The 18,471-nt window shown below is 38.5% G+C and overlaps 1 long non-coding RNA gene across 1 annotated transcript in view; it reads right to left on the bottom strand.

The window, feature by feature from the left end:
• Positions 1-818: 818 nt before the first annotated feature.
• The window catches only part of LOC138736698 (uncharacterized), an 82,656-nt gene continuing 65,003 nt past the window's right edge, over positions 819-18,471 (bottom strand). Inside the window, exons 3-4 of the long non-coding RNA XR_011340512.1 lie at positions 5,275-5,429; positions 819-1,351 (exon numbers count right to left, since the gene is read on the bottom strand). This is a non-coding gene — a long non-coding RNA (uncharacterized lncRNA). The remainder of the gene's footprint in view (positions 1,352-5,274; positions 5,430-18,471) is intronic.

Genomic DNA, 18,471 nt, shown 5'->3' with positions numbered 1-18,471 from the left:
GCGCCTTTCCTGTTAGGCAGAAAAATTGGAAACTTTTTTGTTCTGGTGTTGAGGGTGTGCTGGAATGTCTTCCTCTACCTGGAATCTCCCTGTGGTGAAAACACCATCTCCACCCAAATGCCTGTGAGCACCCCTTGGGTAACTTACACATAGGCCTCCTGTCTAAGTGGGGCTGCTTTCAATCCTATTGATCAGGACCCTTTGAGTCTGCCATCAGATCAGCAGCATAAATGGAGCAGGAAGGAGTCATACCTCTTTATAAAGCTGCTCAGTTTCTCCCATGCTGATCATTACATTTTCAGTGCATCAGAAATGTGCTGCAAATTGAAATCCTGCAAAGCAAATCTCACGCTCTCAAGGTGACACCAGTTATTGCACAATGTCAGTTGTAATAGCTGTTTCTGCAGCAAGTGGTTGTTGAAAATAGATTTGAAGTAGTTGAAGTGTCACCAGACTTCTGAATGCAGAGATTTTCGCTGGTCAGTATCTTGGCTTTGAAGGTTCATGAGAAAGGAAGTGAAAACCCACACCCTGCTTGTTTAAGCTGTTGCTCACCTATTTAGTGTGGCAGCTTGCCTCTGAGTTATGTGACTTAGGTCACCCAAAAATGCCTGATAGCAGTTACATCCCAAGTTGTCAGTTTTTACATCCATAATCACAGCTGCTGCACTCCTTGTGGAAGCATTTGGAATAGTTTACTGACTGCTGATGAAGGAAACCAAATCCATCGCACTCACTGCTTCAGAAGAAAATAAACACCACACTCTTGATTCTCAACCTGTGTCTGGGTGGTATAAAAATAGGAAGTGGCACAAATATCAGTAGGTCAGGCAACATTTATGGAAAGACAAATCTTTCAGATTAATAATCTTCCATTTGACCTAGGAAAGCTGTTCTGAACTTTTCGTAGGTCACCAGTCTGAAACATTATCCAATTCTCCCTCTGTGGACACTGACTGGCCTGTTGAGTATTTCCAGCATTTTGTCCTTTTAGTTCAGCATCTGCAGGATTTTAAAAAAAATTCATCTTTGGATGGTGCAGCACATTTAGTGCCAGACTCTTGGTTCTTTCCTCTTGTCCTATTGAACTTTGCTACCATTTCCTTTAAGGATTGAAACAATGACAGTTCCAAAGGAAGATAATTATTTTCTTAAATTATTCTTACCATACGTTTTTGTAGAGGGCAACAACTATCCTCAAAACCAGGTAACTCAGTGTTGTCATGTGAAGAAAATCACATTCAGAGGTCTGTAAAAATATCACTTTGCATGATACATCATCTTCTTCTGATTCCAAGGCATTAATATTGATAGCACTTTTATGGAGGTGATTCTTTCCAGATGTAGGAGCCTGACATAAAAATAGAGAAATGAAATTAGATACTTCTTATTTTCCTAAAATATAACCATATAACAATATTACAGTTTATGGCATGGAAACAGGCCATCTCGGTCCTACGTCAATGCCGGTTCACTCAAACAACTCCGCTAGCTCCCCCCACCTATTCTCCGCCCATAACCCTCTAACCCCCCTCTCATCCATGTATATATCCAGCTTCCTCTTAAATGAAAGAATTGACTCTGCCTCAACTATTTCCTCCAGAAGATTATTCCAATCAGCCACCACTCTCTGAGTGGAGAAGCAGCCTCTAATATTTCTCCTAAAATTTTGCCCTCATCCTCAACTTGTGTCCTCTTGTTTCAACCCTCCCTTCTCTCAGGGGGAAGAGTCTACTTGCATCTAGTCTATCTATTCCCTTCATAATTTTAAGCACATCTATCAAATCCCCTCTCAACTGTCTACGTTCCAATGAATAAAGTCCTAACCTCTTCAATCTTTCTCTGTACTCTTGGTATTTAAAGGCAGGCAACATCCTTGTAAATTTTCTCTGTATCCTCTCCACCTGATCCATATACTTCCTATAATTTGGAGACCAAACTATACTCTAAACCTGGCCTCACCAATGCCTTGAACAATTGCAGCATCACTTCCCAGCTCCTATACTCTATGCAATGATTTATGAAGGCTAGCATACCAAATGCCTTCTTAACCACCCTGTCAACATGGGAATCCACTTTCAAGGAATGCTGCACCATAACACCTAGATCTCTCTGTTCTTGTGCATTCCTCAATGTCCTTCCCTTTACTACATATGTCCTATTTTGATTATTTTTTTACCAAAATGAAGCACCTCACACTTCTCTACATTAAATTCTATCTGCCATCTTTCAGCTCAACTCTCCAGATAAACCAAATCCCTCTGTAATCCCTGAAAACCCTCCTTGCTATCCACCACTCCCCCTATTTTTGTATCATCTGCATATTCACTTACCCAGTTAACCTCCCCATTATCCAAATCATTAATATAAATTATGAACAACAGGGGACCTGGCACCGATCCTTGAGATACTCTCATCATCACAGGCTTCCATCCTGACAGACAGTTGTCCACCATGACTCTCTGCTGTCTCTCCTCCAGTCACCTCTGAGCCCATCTTACTATTTCTCTATTAATTCCTAGTGATTGAACCTTCCTTACTAACCTTTCATGTGGAACCTTATCAAAAGCTTTGCGAAACTCCAGATAGTCCACATCAACTGCCCTACCTTCATCCACCTTTCTTGTCACTTCTTCAAAAAACTCAACAAGGTTCATCAAACATGACTTCCCCTTCACAAACCCATGCTAGGTGCTCCTGATCAATCCCTGCTTATCTAGATATTTATACACACCATCTCTAAGAATACCCTCCATAACTTCCCCTACCACTGAAGTCAAGCTTACAGGCCTATAATTACTTGGCCAATACCTTGTGCCTTTTTTAAACAACGGAATTACATTAGCAACACTCCAATCCCGTGGCACCACACCCTTCTCCAGTGATTGTTGAAAAATCACTGACAGTGCCTCCGCTATTTGCTCCCTGACCTCCCTTAATGTCCTGGGGAAAATCCCATCAGGACCAGGAGACATCCACTTTTACTGACCCTAGAAGCTCCAAAACCCTCTCTTTACTAATCCCCATCTTTTCCATAACTAAGCCATTTTCCTCACTTATCTCAATGTCCTTTTCCTTCGTGAACACAGATGAGAAAAAAATCATTTAATATCTCTCCCCTCTGATACGGTTCCTCACATAGTTAACCACTCTCATTTTCTAGTGGTCATATTCTATCCTTAACTCTCCTTTTAGAATTCACATATCTGTAAAAACCCTTAGGATTCACTTTTACCTTATCAGCTATTGACATCTCATACCTTCTTTTTGCCATTCTAATTTCCTTCTTGAGGATTTTTCTGCAATCTTTGTAATAATCATACATCTTACCCATTTTTTGCTTCTTAAATTTAGTAATTTACACAATAAATTTCCTTATTTTTCCAGAAAACCACGGTTCCCTTAGGCTTTTGGCCTTGCCTTTTGATCTAACGCACGTAAAGATCCTGTACTCTCAATATCTCTTCTTTAAATACCCTCCAAATCTCCTCTACATCCTTTCTAGAAAAAAGATCAGCCCATATAATTTTCTGCAAATCCCTTCTCATTTCTTCAAATCTAGCTTTCCCCCACTCGAATACCTTCAACCTCAGACCTGACCTATCCCTTTTCATATTTAAGTTGAAGTTAATAGACCCATGATCACTGGATCCAAAGTTCTCACCAATGAACACTTCTGTCATCTGCCCTATTCCGTTCCCTAACAATAGATCTGGGCACTTCAACATACTGCTGTAAAAAGCAATCCTGAACACATTGTATAAAGACTAAGCCATCCTACCCTCTCACTGATTGTGTTTCCCAATCAATGTTAGGAAAATTGAAATCCCCAACTATCACAACCCTATTTCTACGACACATCTCGGGAATTTCCCTGCACATTTGCTCTTCCAGTTCCCTATCCTCTTTCGGCGGCCTATAATATACCCCTATATTTGTAGCCTCACCTTTCTTATTTTTTTAGTTCAACCCACAGAACCTTACGCGATGAGTCCTCCAGTCTATTTTGCCTCAGCACTGCTATAATATCTTCCCTGACAAGCAATACCACACCTCTCCCTCGTACCCTGCCAATTCTGTAACGTCTAAAGCAGCGAAATCCTGGATCAACCATGTCTCACAAATTGCTATCACATCATAACACCACACCCTTAGTTCATCCACCTTGTTTACCACACTCTTTGCATTGAAATAAATGCATCTCAGAGATCTTCCACATTTAATTTTCTGCCTCACACCCTCTCTACAATTGTTACTATGGCCACTATTTATAACTTGCTGCTGTTCCACCTCCATATTGTGTGAAAAAGCCTTTTTTCTTTGCTTAAAGACTCTGTTCTTGTTATTCTCCCTGACATGAACCCTTGTCCCCAACCTTACTAGTTTAAAGCCCAAGAAAACACCCCCTGTCAGGAGACTGGTACCTCTGGGATTTAGATGTAACCCATCCTTATAGTATAGGTTCCATTTTCCTCAGAAATGGTCCCAGTGGTCCAAGAACTTAAAACTCTATCCTTTATTCCACCCCTTCAGCCACACATTCAGTCTCCACCTGACTCTATTTTTATCCTCACTATCGCGTGACACAGGAAGTAATCCAGAGATTACAACCTTAGTGGTCCTTCTTCTGAGCTCCCTGCCTAACTCCTTATATTGATTTTGCAGGACCACTTTCTCCTTCCTACCAATGTCGTTGGTACCGACATGAACCACGACCTCAGGCTCTTTCCCTTCCCCATTTAGGATGTTCTGAGCTCATAGAACTACATCCTGGGCTCTGGCACCAGGGAGGCAAACCACTATCTGGTTTTCTTTATCTCGTCCGCAAAATCATCTGTCAGTCCGCCTCATCAGCGAGTTCCCTATAACTATTGCCCTATTCTTCCTACACCTCTGCCTACCTTAGTCTGACTAACCCCTTCCTCAGTACTCAAGGAGGAGTACCTATTTCTGAGGATTTCAGGCTCAGATGCTCTCTCTGGAGCCCGACCTTTCTCTTTCATCCCACTGCTCCTCCTCCCGTGGGCCAGGTGTGACCACCTGACTATAACTCCTATCTACGATGGCCTCACTCTCCCTGACCAAAGCAAAGTCATCGAGTTGCAGCTCAAAGTCCCTGACTTGGTCCTTTAGACACTGCAGCTCAGTACTCTTAGTGCACACATGGACATCTGGAAGGTTAGAAGAATCCATGACTTCCCACATGAGACAAAGGGAGTATAAAACTGCCCTCACACTAAAAGATAAATATTAAACTAAATGTTACTGTCTTACCTCAGTTTAGATATGCTCGTCCTCAGTCTCTGCTCGCTGAAGCCTCACGAGCCAAAGCCTCGAAACCCCACTGGTGATATGTCAGTGTTAGGGAAGAAATTTGCAAGGGGATAGGCAGAAGAATGTATATTTCCTTCTCCCCAAATTTCATTGCACTGTTTAATGAAAGTGAAATTTATATTGAGTGTAAAGAGAAATAATTTATTTTTGCTTCAAATATTTTACCTGAATGACACCTCACTGATCATAGGTCATCATAGAATTTCTATGAATGCATGGGTGCCTAAACCTTTCTGGGCTAATATAGTTATTTTTGGAATTAGGATTTGAAGATTAAACTCAGACATTCTTTTCTGTGACGAGAGAAGGTCAATTAACCCAATATCATGTTCTGATCTGATTAGCTGTACTTTGAAAGAAATCCATACAAAACTTTTGATCACAAAAGTTTATTTGGAAAAAGTATTTTCTCCCCTCAGGTGTTGTGACAATGTAGGCAAGATCACAGGTGGGAACTCCAAATTATAAAGATCTGTACATGGCCTCTATTATTCTTAAAGGATAAATTCTTAACTGATTAATTATAAAAGGGATTAATAACCCCATCATTGCCAACTAACCAGAAGGGTAGTGGAACTCAGAGAAAAAATTCAGGTTCTTCTGATTTCGGAGGCTATTGCAATGAAGCTGGATTAGCATTTAGTGCCTCTTTTCACTATGTTGATTCAGTGCAGTGAAATGTATTGAAAGCTTATCTTAGCTCAAATAAAACCAAGAGAGTATTATTATACATTCCAAGTACCACATTATTAATGAAAACTGCCCTTAATTCTACCTGTCCAAATATCTTTTAAAATATACAATTGTACCACCTCCCGAACTTATGCCAGTTCCTTCTTCAACCTATGACCCTATGAATGAAAATGCTATCCCTCACATCTTTTTTAAATATTTCCTCCCTGTCTTAAATCTATGCCTCCAGTTTTAGTCTTTCCTACTCTTGGGGGAAATACAATGACTATTTACTTTATATCTGTCATGAACCCCTGTAAGATCACCCCTCTAGGGAGAAAATTCCCAGGCTATCCAATCTTTCATTATAACTTAAGCCTTCCAATCCCAGTAACATCCTCATACACCTTTACAACACCTTTTCCAGTGTAATAACATCTTTCTTATAGCTGGGTGATCATAACTGAACACAATGACCTACGCCCTTGAGGCCAGCCACTATTTTGTCCTCTCCAGGAATGATAAGCCATATATGCTTATTTACAGCATTAAAGTGGAAACACCTGTACAAATACAGAAGGCTGAGGGACTAAAAGCAAATGATATGGAACCAATAGATGCTTTTTAAATTAATTAAATGTTGGATGCATTGTGGACATTTATGACAGGATACACTTTTTCCCAATGACCTGCTCTTGGGATCAGAATTTAAGAGACAAACAAAGGACCATTGAATTTCATAAACACAAAACTTTCAGTCTCCAATGTTCCAATATTGTTCACTCGAATAGAATAACCTAAAACATTTTCTTTCAGCAAAGATACACTTTGGAGATACATTGGTAGAGCTGAAGACCTGTATCCTAATCTATGAAGATAATAGATGCACTGCTTGTTTAACAAAATTTTAAAGATTGGTCAAAATTTCTCATAACTGAAAGGAAGCAAATGTAATCTCATTATTGATTAATTTTTATTAAGGTTTTAACTAAGAATCTAAGGAAATGTATCACTTTCGATTAATGTGCAGGTACAGCAAGCAATTAGGAAGGCAAAAGGATTTGAGCACAAGAGTAAAAAATGTCTTGTTGCAAACTATCTAGGGTCCTGATTACACATCTGAAATATTGGCTTACAACTCTGTTTCCCTACATAAGGAAGGGCATTCTTATGAAAGAGAGGGTGCCATTTCTAATCACTAAATTGATTCAAGAGACTAGACAGATTAAGGTGATATCCTCTTGGGTTTGGAAGAAAAAGGCAAGATCCCAATGAAACAAAATTCTAACCTGGCTTGATGGAGTATATTGAGGGATGATACTTCCCCTGGCTGAGGTGTTGAGAACAAGGGATAACTTTATCAAAATAGGATCATGAAAATGAGCTTATTGTCATAAATATTAGTAAAATTTAAATATTTACCAAAACATTTACTTGCTGCAGCCGAACAGTTACCATGTAATAAATAATAAATTGTAAGCGATAATAAATAGAAAAGAATGGTAGATCATAAATATTTACAGAAATATTGTCTAATCCTTAAAATTTTGGAAAACAACAACCAATGCATCCATTATGTTTATAGAATCTTACCATAGTGCAAGAAAAAAAAGTGGAGTTATAATAGGCCTTTTGTGGTGTCAGAGCCGTCCATTATGTATCATGGGGAGGTTCAAGAGCCTGTCCCAAAGTACACTAATGTAGTTTCCTTATGTAATTTTGAAGTAAGCTTTTTCCACCTCAAAAACTGACATACACAGTATGACAATATTAATAGGGCAATATAATATGAGTTGGGACATTTCCAACTAATCCTCTGACATTGACTAATAGAATGGAAAGTAAATTAATTTGTAATTTTCAATTTGTACATAATTTGAAATAATTTTGGATAAAAAAATTAGTAGATACAGTCAGAGAATAGCTGTTGAGGAAAAGAGTCAAAATTTTAAAATGAGGATGCTTTTTTGAAGTTGCCATTGATAAATATTTGGATCAGGATTCAATGTGTTCACACTAAAATTATGTCACGCTTCTGACTTGATTCCACAAATCATAAAGTTGAAACTTCCACATTGTCCAACTTATTAAAGTTTGTATCCAGGAAACAAACTGTGCTTGAGGCTAGGCTATATGGTTTCCAATATTGTGCATCAGATCCTATGGCTGCATTGGAGAGCTTTATACATACAGTACCTGTCAGCTGGAGAACAGTCACTGTAACGACAGAGTGCTAGTGATAATCCTGACCACTAGAGGGAGTTGGAGATGAATTGTTGCAACTATGGGTAGATTAAAAATGGATGCCTCTATGAGATCGGGAGTTCTAAAGCTAATAAATTATAGTTGTTATAAAGGAGACCAACTTTATTTTGTTCAATAAAAGAAACATCACATGGTACCAGAAGTGAAAGAAACACCAGGAGTGTGTCGAGTGAGAATTAGTCAATAGCAACAGAAAACATGGCTCCTAAAACTGTAAATTGGTTTGGAAATGTCGACCATGAGCGGAGATTGTTCAAACAATGATTTATGCTGTACGTGCAAGCCATAGCAAACCTGATCCATGGAAGATTGCACTACTACTTATCTTGGCGGGATCTCAAGCACTAGAAGCTTTCAACAGTTTGTTTTTGCTGAGGCAGCTGACCAGGTTTGGTCAACAAGGTTATCGAGATGTTTGATGAACAGTGTTCATCAAAGAAAAATGAAATGTTCAAGAGGTATATGTTTTGCTTGCACATGCAGCTGCAGGGAGAGAGGTTTAATACTTTCTTTTTAAACAAACTTGAAATTAAAAGCTAGAGTGATCTGTGATCAAATTGTGCTCAGGATAAGGAAGTAAGAGAGAAGCTGCTGTGAAAGAAAGAGCTGTGAAGATATGCCACACCAGTGGAACAGCTCAGATGAAAAAGTTTGGTAATAGTGCAAAAGTCAGTGAAAATGAAGGCATGGTCATAGCCACAGTGTCTGGAAACACTCATTAACAAAAAAGATGATATAGGAAACAACAAAAAAGTGGAGACATTCAATTGTAAATGATGTGGCACTCAATATGCACCAAAACAATGCCCTGCCTATGGAAAATTCTGTAATAATTGCAAAGGGCAGAATCACTGTGCAAAACAATGTCTTTCCAAAGGGAAACAAAACAGAAATGAAAGCATGGAGACTGTACACACTATAGAAGAAATTGCTCTCAGTGATGCACTCTTCCTTGGCATGGTAGAGCAGAAAGTTTATAAACCAACAGAAACCAAACAGCCAAGCATGAACAGAGTTGAGCAGGACAAATGGACTGTGTCATTGCAAAAGGTTATGATGTTCAGAAGACCCCAAAAACCAGCAGCAATAAATATGCACCACAACACAAAGGGGTACTTAAATAAAAGTAGTTTTTAATTATATTTGAAGAAGAAAACAAAATTAAACTTTAACTTATTACTTAACCTACTTACTTATCCGAACTAACCTATTTAATCCCCCCTCCAATACTAAGCGCAGGTGTGTGTAATGTGTATTTAAGATTAGAAAAGTTATTTGGATCACAGTTCAATTTCACTGGTTGCAGGCAATTCTTGTACTGTGCACAGAAGTTAGCATTAACAAATTTCACCAGTCTTTTGTGCTTAACAGGCAAATGGCTTCCACTCAGGAGGGTTCTTGTTGATCTTCAAAGAGAGATTCCTTTTGTTCCAGGACCTCTGCACCTGATTCCTGTTTAATCAGTCTTACTGATGAAACTTGCCTCCTTCAGGGTTCTCCAGATGATCCTCCTTCTTTCAGGTCACCTTTCAGACAGCCAGTCTTCTCCTTTGACCAGGCAGTCTTCCAAAATGTTTGCCAGCTTTGTCTTTCTGGAGCTGATTTCTGTCTCCTTTCTCTCTGTTTCACACCCTCCCTCTCTGAGATCTAAACTGTTCTGTCTGCCTGCAAAAATCACATGCTCCACCAGACAAGCTGTATGCTGCACTTAGTTGCTCTTTTTGCAAAAAGCACTCTGCAAAGGTCCTGCAAATATTCTGTGCTTTAAAATGTTTGTGTGCAACCTGCTCTAACAATTCCTCCCAAGCCACCTCTAAATACTCTGTCACAATACAAATGGAACAAATATTACTTTCAAGCTGGACACAGAGGCAAAGGCCAATTTGATCTGTGAGTTCAACATCAGGATAATGAAGATAAAGCCATACATCCATGCAAATCCTGTACTGCTCAAAGCTTACAATGGACAAAGCATCAACACAAAAAGTACTTGTAAACTCAAGGTGAAGGTTAAAGATAAAGAGCACCACCTCAGGTTCACAATAGTTCCAGATTACATGAATTACTGTTTGATGAGAAAGCATGTGAAAAATTGAGCCTACTCAAGAGGGTGTACCATATTAACAGTGACAATGCATGAAACAGTGTAGAGGAAATAATGGATTAATCTCTAGACAACTTCAAGGAGTTTGGAGTTCTACCATTCACCTACAAGATACAAGAAAACCTGTCTTCCAAAATAACATTCCTAAGGAAGTTCCTAAGGAATGTTCCTAAGGAAAATATAAATTCAAGTGGACAGTTAACAATGAGGAAGATTGAGGACAATTGAAGATCATTCTACATATAAAACCAGTACTTTTGACATTCTTTGATGCACCCAGAAGGATGAAAATATCTGTGTATGTTTCAAAAGATGGAATAGGTGCTGCACTCCTTCAGGCTGTGGGAGAAGATTGGAGGCCAGAAGCATACGCATCAAGGATGAGGACAACATTGGAATGTCGATACGCTTAGATCAAGAGGGTCTTGGTCTGGTCTATGGACTTGAGAAATTCCACAATTATGTGTATGGTTTATCAACATTTATGGTAGAAAAAGACCACAAGCCATTAATAGTAATAATCAAGAAATATTTCAGTGAAATATCACTGCAAATCCAAAGATTGATGATGAAGTTACGATGTAATAACTTTGAATTGGTGTACACACCAGCGAAACTTATTGTGTTAGCTGATGCATTATCCAGGGCAACAATGCAGAGTGAAGCACACAATGAGAGTTCACAGAGACAGATGTGAATCTTCACATGAACCTGATCACTGAATCTCTTCCCATACCTGACATGAAATCCAAGTAGATCGCAGCTGAAACAGAAAAGGACACAGTTCTACAGAAGGTCATCAAGAATCTGAGCTCAGTGTTGTCAATGGGCTTCTACTTGGACAGAGTAGAATTGTCATTCCTCAATCACTGGGACAAGGGATGCTGAAAAGGTTGCACGAGGCGCACCTCAAAAAGGAAAAATGCAAGAGGAGGGCCAGAACTGCTGTTTATTAGGGAGGGATAAACACTGACACTGTCAGGATGGTTTCAAGCTGAGACCTGTTTGAAACATCACACAAAGCAGACAAAGGAACCTACGATCATAATTGACTTATCAGCAGAATGACTAATCTGTTCCACATTGATGGAAATAATTACTTATTAAATATTGACTATCTGTCGAACTATCTGGTGACTGCACTATTTCCTAACCTATCTGCTGCTTATGGTATCAAATATATGAAATTGCTCTTTGCAAGACAGAATTCCTCAAATTGTCCACATTGACAATGGAGCATGCTACAGCTGTAGAGAATTGCAGAACTTTGCAGAAGAGTATGATTTTCAACATGTGACTTCAAGTCCTCTGCATCCACAATCAAACAACAAAGCAGAGGAAGGAGTTCACACAGTTAAACAGTTGCTCAAGAAAGCACAAGACAGTGGCTCAGATCTCTATCTAGCTCTATTGAGTTACAGAGCTTCACCACTTGAACATGGCATGTCACCCACTGATGGGATGTAAACTATACACCACACTTCCCTGCTCTGCAGACCCAAACAAGAAACGAGATGTCAAAGGGAAACAAAAGTGTCTGCAATGGAGACAAAAATGCAAACTATGACAAGTCAACAAGAAGCTTAGGGCCTCTGGCACAACATGACACAGGGAGACTCAGAGATTTTAACACTTGGGACAAAAAGACCATCGTTCTGGAGGAAGTAAATCCAAGATCCTCCACTATCAGAACATAGGATGGTCAAATACAGAGGAGGAATCGAAGGATCCTGCTGAAAATATAAGAGACATTGCAGAAACAGACAATGCAAACGATCCAGCCAGCACAGTAACAGAGGAAACACCACCAGTGCTAGACAATAGTGGACGAGCAGAGCCGACACAAGCACCTGTGTTAAGAAGATCCACACACATTACGAAGATCCACATGCACTATTAAAGCACCTGACAGGCTGAATCACTAAAAGAAAAAGAATTGCATACTTAAAAAGTTTGTGCTGCTGATGTTTGTGTTTACATTTGTGTTGAACTTTAAATTGAAATGAATACTTTATTAGTGTGTCATGTTTTTAGATTAAACATCTCAAGGAAAAGGGATGTATTGATAGAGAGCTAGTGATAATCCTGACCACTAGAGAGAGTCTCAGATGAGTTGTTCCAGCTAGGGGTAGATTCAAAATGGATGCCTCCATGAGGTCATGAGTTCTAAAGCTAATAAATTATAGTTGTAGTAAAAGAAACCAAATTTCTTTATTACAAAATAAGAAACATCACAGTCACGCTATATGGATTAGTAATATTGATACGGTTCTTTGATCATTTTTTTTAGCTGCATTCCAAAGGCAAAAAATAACTCCTGAAACTGAAATAACAAATAATATTGCATTAAGTTTCCTTAATCATCACTTAATCTGAGAGAAAGAGGATTGAAAATACTACATTTCCTGTCTAAGAATGATCATCTCTGAATCAACAAGAGCAGGACATCTTTTCATTCAATATTCACTCATGGTGAATTAACAAATACACATTGATAAAGATGTATGGTTGTCAGTAAGACCACTGAAGATTGAAGAAATTGGTTTTCAGTTCCTTACAGCTCATCACAGGGCATGTTTATGTGGAAAACAATGAGTTAGGGAAGAGCATTTGGGAAGATGGTGGATGCTATGGTTATCACCTTTTGATTAGGTGGTAGAACCAGGATTGATTATTATGTCCTCATAGTTTATAGCTTGAAGGTTTGCTGTCTGAGTTAGGCACTGGAAAATAACAGCAGCTGGTGATACTGACTCATTCTGGTATGAATCAGCAGAACAAGGAGGCAACATGCAATAAAAGACAATGAGCCCAATCACTATTAATCACATGGTCTTAACTGATTAATAGTTCTGACGTTTATGAGTTATCAGGTCAATGCAACAGTTGACTGACAAATAATCTCTACTGATCGGATATACTTACACTTATCCTGGAGATTAAGAGCAAGGAAAAATAGCTGACAACTATTATCTCAATTGCATGAGAATATTTTAAGAACTTTGTTTCAACGGATTCTTTGGTTTTTAGCAGCTTGCTGTAAGACTGTAAAACTCCATTATGGAGTTGACGGACAGTAATTTCGTATCATTTCAAACAACTCCAAAAGAACTCCATGTCAATCTTTTTCTATTAAACTATTTATCTGATGTCTTTTCTTAACTAAAGCTTATTATTTCCAGTATTATATTAGTAGTGTCATTTGCACATTTCCTAGGTTAAATAGCCACTGTAAAATATCCAGTACTGTGTAAAGTAATCTAATCCCTGCCTAATCAGAGATTTCTATAATTTTTGAAGTAACCTCTTGAATAATTTAATCCTGCAGGATGTCTAGCCACCTTCTGCACCAGGCAAGCTTGGTGAGGGAGCTGGCTTCGTCGCTGACCATCAAACCATGTAACAGGTAGTACTGGTTACATGGTACCTGAAGCATTCAGATGAGTGACCTGACGTCACTCGTACTCTAATTTGCTCTGAAAACTATTTTCCCAGTCTATCAACCAATATTCTGATGTCATTTATGCTCACCTTTTCTCTCCTTATTTTAATATTCATACTTCTCATAACACAGGAGAAGGCCTTTTAGCCCATTAAGTTTATGCTAACTTATAATCCCATCCATTCCATTCCTTACTTACTTCCCGGTAACCTCTTCTCTCACATGTGCCCATCAACAGCTTTTTGATTCTTCTACCACCCTCTCACAGTTTACAGTTGCCAATCAGCATGTCTGAGATATGGATAGAGAAAATCTACTACAGTAATTGGAAGAATGGACAAACTATGCACATCTAAAATTTTGAATTGAATCTAAGTCATCAAGCTGTTAGGCAGCAGCAATAATGGCTGAGCTACCCCACCATTTATTTTGTGTACTCAATCCCACAAGTAGCTCACTTACATGTAATCAGAGTGCTCTTAATACAACCCCCTGAAAACCTTCATCGAGTCAAAGAAAAATCATTAACCATAACGCTCTATTCCAGAAGTTCATTGCATGGGCATTGACTATAACATATTTAACGAATGAGATTCCGATAAAAAGTAATTGCAGCCTGTACAAAAGCATTGTGCTGTGGGTTAGAATTTCCATTGAAAACAGACACTTCCTTCTAGCTTATTAAATAATAAGGTCATTAAATAACTCCAACTTTTAGGCAGGTTATTGGATGATAATGACTCTCTCAAAAGTGATGAATTGAACATTTTTCTGTCAGTAAGGCCAAATGCAATGAACTCATATTGATAAAAATATTTTGATTATCATATGGCTTTACAAAAAGGGTCAAGAACTTTAAATTCCTGGGTGTCAACATGTCTGGGGATCTGTGCTGGAGCCCCCGTGTCAATGCAATCACAAGAATCCTCACCAGTGGCTATACTTTGTGAGGAGTTTGAGGAGATTTGGTATCACTGAAACGCTCCAAATCTTCTGCAGATCTACTGTGGAGAGCATTCTGGCTGGCTGCATCACTGTCTGGTACAGAGGTGCTAATGCTCGGGACAAAAAAAACTCCAGGAGGTTGCTAACTCTGTCTGCGACAGCACAGGAACTAGACTTCTCTCCATTGAGGACATCTACAAGTGATGGCAACTTCTATCCTCAATGCCCCCCACCACCCAGGCCATGCCCTCTTCACTCTGCTACCACTGGAAAATTAAGGTCCAGGAGCCTGAAGATGAGCACTCAGCGGCACAAGGACAGCTTCTTCTCCGCTGCCATCAGATTCTTGAATGAACAATGAACAACAGACATTACCTAACTTTGACTTTTTCTGGCACTATTTTTATTTATTTTGTAAGGTTGTTTGTATAAATGTTTGCACTGTGGTGTTGAAACAAAACAAATTTTGTGACATGTTCATGACAATAAATTCTGAAAGAATGTATTTTAATTTTGAAAATATCAATAATCTGTCATTAATTTGCTCTATGCAGCTTTAGTTTCTTTGAAAACACATAAGTAGAAGTTGAATTCCTGATGTAATACCTCATCCATTGGGAACACATTTTGGGAATTTACAGACAGAGAATTAGGATGGCCCACATTACACTGCATTTCCCTCAGGACAGCAGGAATGGAGCAGGAGGAGAAGTAAAAGCAAAGATGGCAAGAATTGTTTGTTGTGACAAAAAAAAAATCACAAGATGGAAGATTATCTTCTAAAAACATCAAAACATTGCATGTGATCATTTTATGTTTTTATTTTACTTGGGGGGAGGCTTTCTCATCTCAGTGATAAAAGGTTGTAATGGATTGGGAGTCCATTACAAAACCATTCTGTTCCATTCAAATCAGTGGAAATGAACACAATACAAGTTCTATCATAGGCAGCTGATCCCTCAGTTTACCAGGAAGGTGAAAATTACCGTCTTTTGTTTTTGAATCTATAATACTGAGGGAAAAATCACAGTAATACAATCGGAAATACAGACTTCATGGAGTTTAATTTCTAGTAGCAAAGATAACAAACGCTTTTAAATAAGTTGGAGGAGCAGTTTACAATGTTTCAGCCTCACCTTATAAATTTATTTTCTGATAAAATATGATTTTTGTTTAAGAAAATGTAATTTCACTAGAAAATATAAAACAGAATGGAATTTGCCTACCTTCATGCTACATCTTCCCCCTTTTCCTTTTGATTACTATAATTAACAACCAGAGTGCATTAAATTGGTGAGGCCAAGAACAAAGATTATTGCTGCCTTTCATAGATCATACCTACATAGTGCTGACATAATAAATAATCCACCCAAAATTTTAAAGGTAAATTCTCTAAATCATTAATAATAACTATAGGACCATACATCAACTTGAAGCTGAACAGTACTAAGTGCAGATCTGTGTTACGCTGAATTGGAAAATTACATTTTATATTTATTTTGTTATATTATTATCGTGCTGAGCTATTACTATGTTTTTTTTTACTGTAGATAATTTTGAAAGCTTTTATGTCATAGACTTTATTTCCATCCTACTTTTTGATTTTAGAAATATGGACTTCGATGATCTACTGTTCAGGGAAGCACTTAGGCCTCAGGGGTCCTCCCTCACGCTCAATATTCCATCAGCTTGATAAGCCTGGAGCCCCAGTGGTCCTGTGATTGATGGTCTCCCACTGATGTTTCATATATCTCCAACTTCCAGTCGACACATGGCACAAATAATTGGTGTCACTTCTATTGATCAAGTGCCAAATGCTGGCACAGCCAAAAGCTGACAAAACACTTCTTAATATTAGTTCACTGAAATAAAGATCTCAACCAACTTTACCTTCTGCTGCAAGTGACTGAATGCAGCAAAACATGAGGGGACATTTTTCAGGGTTTGTTTTTCCTCCTTTCTGAAAGGATTAACATTGTCAATCCCTTCAAACTCATACGTCCTTGTGGGTTGTGGGGATGAAAAAGGTTACAGTTACAGTGTGTTTGAGACCCTGAGCAATGTCAAAAAACAGGGAGTTTAGGATAATTTAGGCACAGACAAGTGTGAAAAGAGAAAATGTCTGGATATGAATGGGGAGTGGGTGAGGACAGGAAGGAAGTATTCTTGGTGTAACATGCAGCCTTAGACAAAGCCCGAAATGTAGTGTCATTTCCTATTGTATTGTTTGGAAATGTGGTGGACAATTAGTGTAAAAAAAATGGTGGCACAAAGAGCAATGAAGTCAGTTATATGGATGCTGTTACTGGCTATGGAATAAAAATTGGGGAGGTATCCACTGCTACTTTTCAAATTAATGTTGTGGAATTTTTATATAATTATCAGAGACTGCAAATGAGATCATGATGTCTAATCTGAAGCACAGTACATCTCCCCTCCTTGTTGTGCTGGGAAGAATGTCCACAGTATAATCCAACTTTGTTGAACCTCTCCTCATAAATAATATTCTCTCATCCAGCCAATGTCTTGATGAGTCTCTTTTACATGCTCTCTAAAGCTTCCATCTATCTTCCTACAATTTGTTGACCAGAAATGCACACAATATTCTAAATGTGGCTTAACCAAAGTTTTAAACAGTTGCAATATGGCTTCCATCAAGTCTCTAAAAAATTACCTCCCTGCACAAAGCAATGCTGACTATGCCTTGTGTACATGGTTTTCCAGATTCCATGAATCTTCTGCAATAATTTCTCTCCCACTGATGCTTATAATGTGTGTCTAAAATTCCTATAAATTCTCCTAAATTATACTCATCAAGAATATTTCATGGCTCCTGTACCACTCCTGATTCCCTATTTAAGTTATTTCCAATTTTCTTTATATTCATTAAGGGCTCTGTACAAATTCAACTTCCTGAACCTCACATTTGTTTCCTTTTCCTTTCACAACTTCCCTCATATTCCAAGGTTCCTGTACATTCCCATCTTTATCTTTTTGCAGGAACACGCTAATCTTGAATTCTGACCAACTGGCTTTTATTGGACTTGCCAATAAAAAGTACTCCTAATCAATAATAGATACTCTCCAGCTTCTGCCTAATACTGTTGTGATTAGTTTTTCCCCAATTTAATGCTTTTCCCTTATCCATAACTGTGTGAAAACTTAAGGAATTATGATGACTATTCCCAAAGCCTCTTCCACTGAAACTCCAAATACTTGGCCAAGCTAATTTCCCAATACAAGATCCAGCATGGCCCTATCCCTGTTTAGATGATTGAAATACCATTTCAAGAAACCCTCCTGGATGCACCCAGGCACTTCTACCCCATCTAAACCTCTGGCAAAAAGAAAGTTCCAGTTAACATTTGAGAAATTAAAGTCACCCACTGCAACAACCCAATTGCTTTCTTCTTTCCATAATTTTCTGTATATTTGTTCCTCTACCTTCTGTGGGCTATTGGGAAGTCTACATTATAAACTCATCATAGTGAATGCCCTTTCTTATTCCTAATCTCTACCCATATTGCCTCGCTGGAAATTTCTTTTGAAGTTTCAAGGAAAGTTAGATTCAGAAGGAGAGAGAAGTATTTTGGAGTTTAAAGAAAATCATATTCTAATTACTACCAAGATTTTTTTTCTAGTGGTATTTGAGTACATAGTTATCTTACCAGTGCATGCCTACAGGCTCATCATACAGGTGCAGCTTGCA

Source organism: Narcine bancroftii, chromosome 6, assembly GCF_036971445.1.
Source record: "Narcine bancroftii isolate sNarBan1 chromosome 6, sNarBan1.hap1, whole genome shotgun sequence".
Classification (NCBI taxonomy): domain Eukaryota; kingdom Metazoa; phylum Chordata; class Chondrichthyes; order Torpediniformes; family Narcinidae; genus Narcine; species Narcine bancroftii.
The sequence above is the reverse complement of the archived record's forward strand: the minus strand, read 5'-3'. Positions and strand labels throughout refer to the sequence as shown.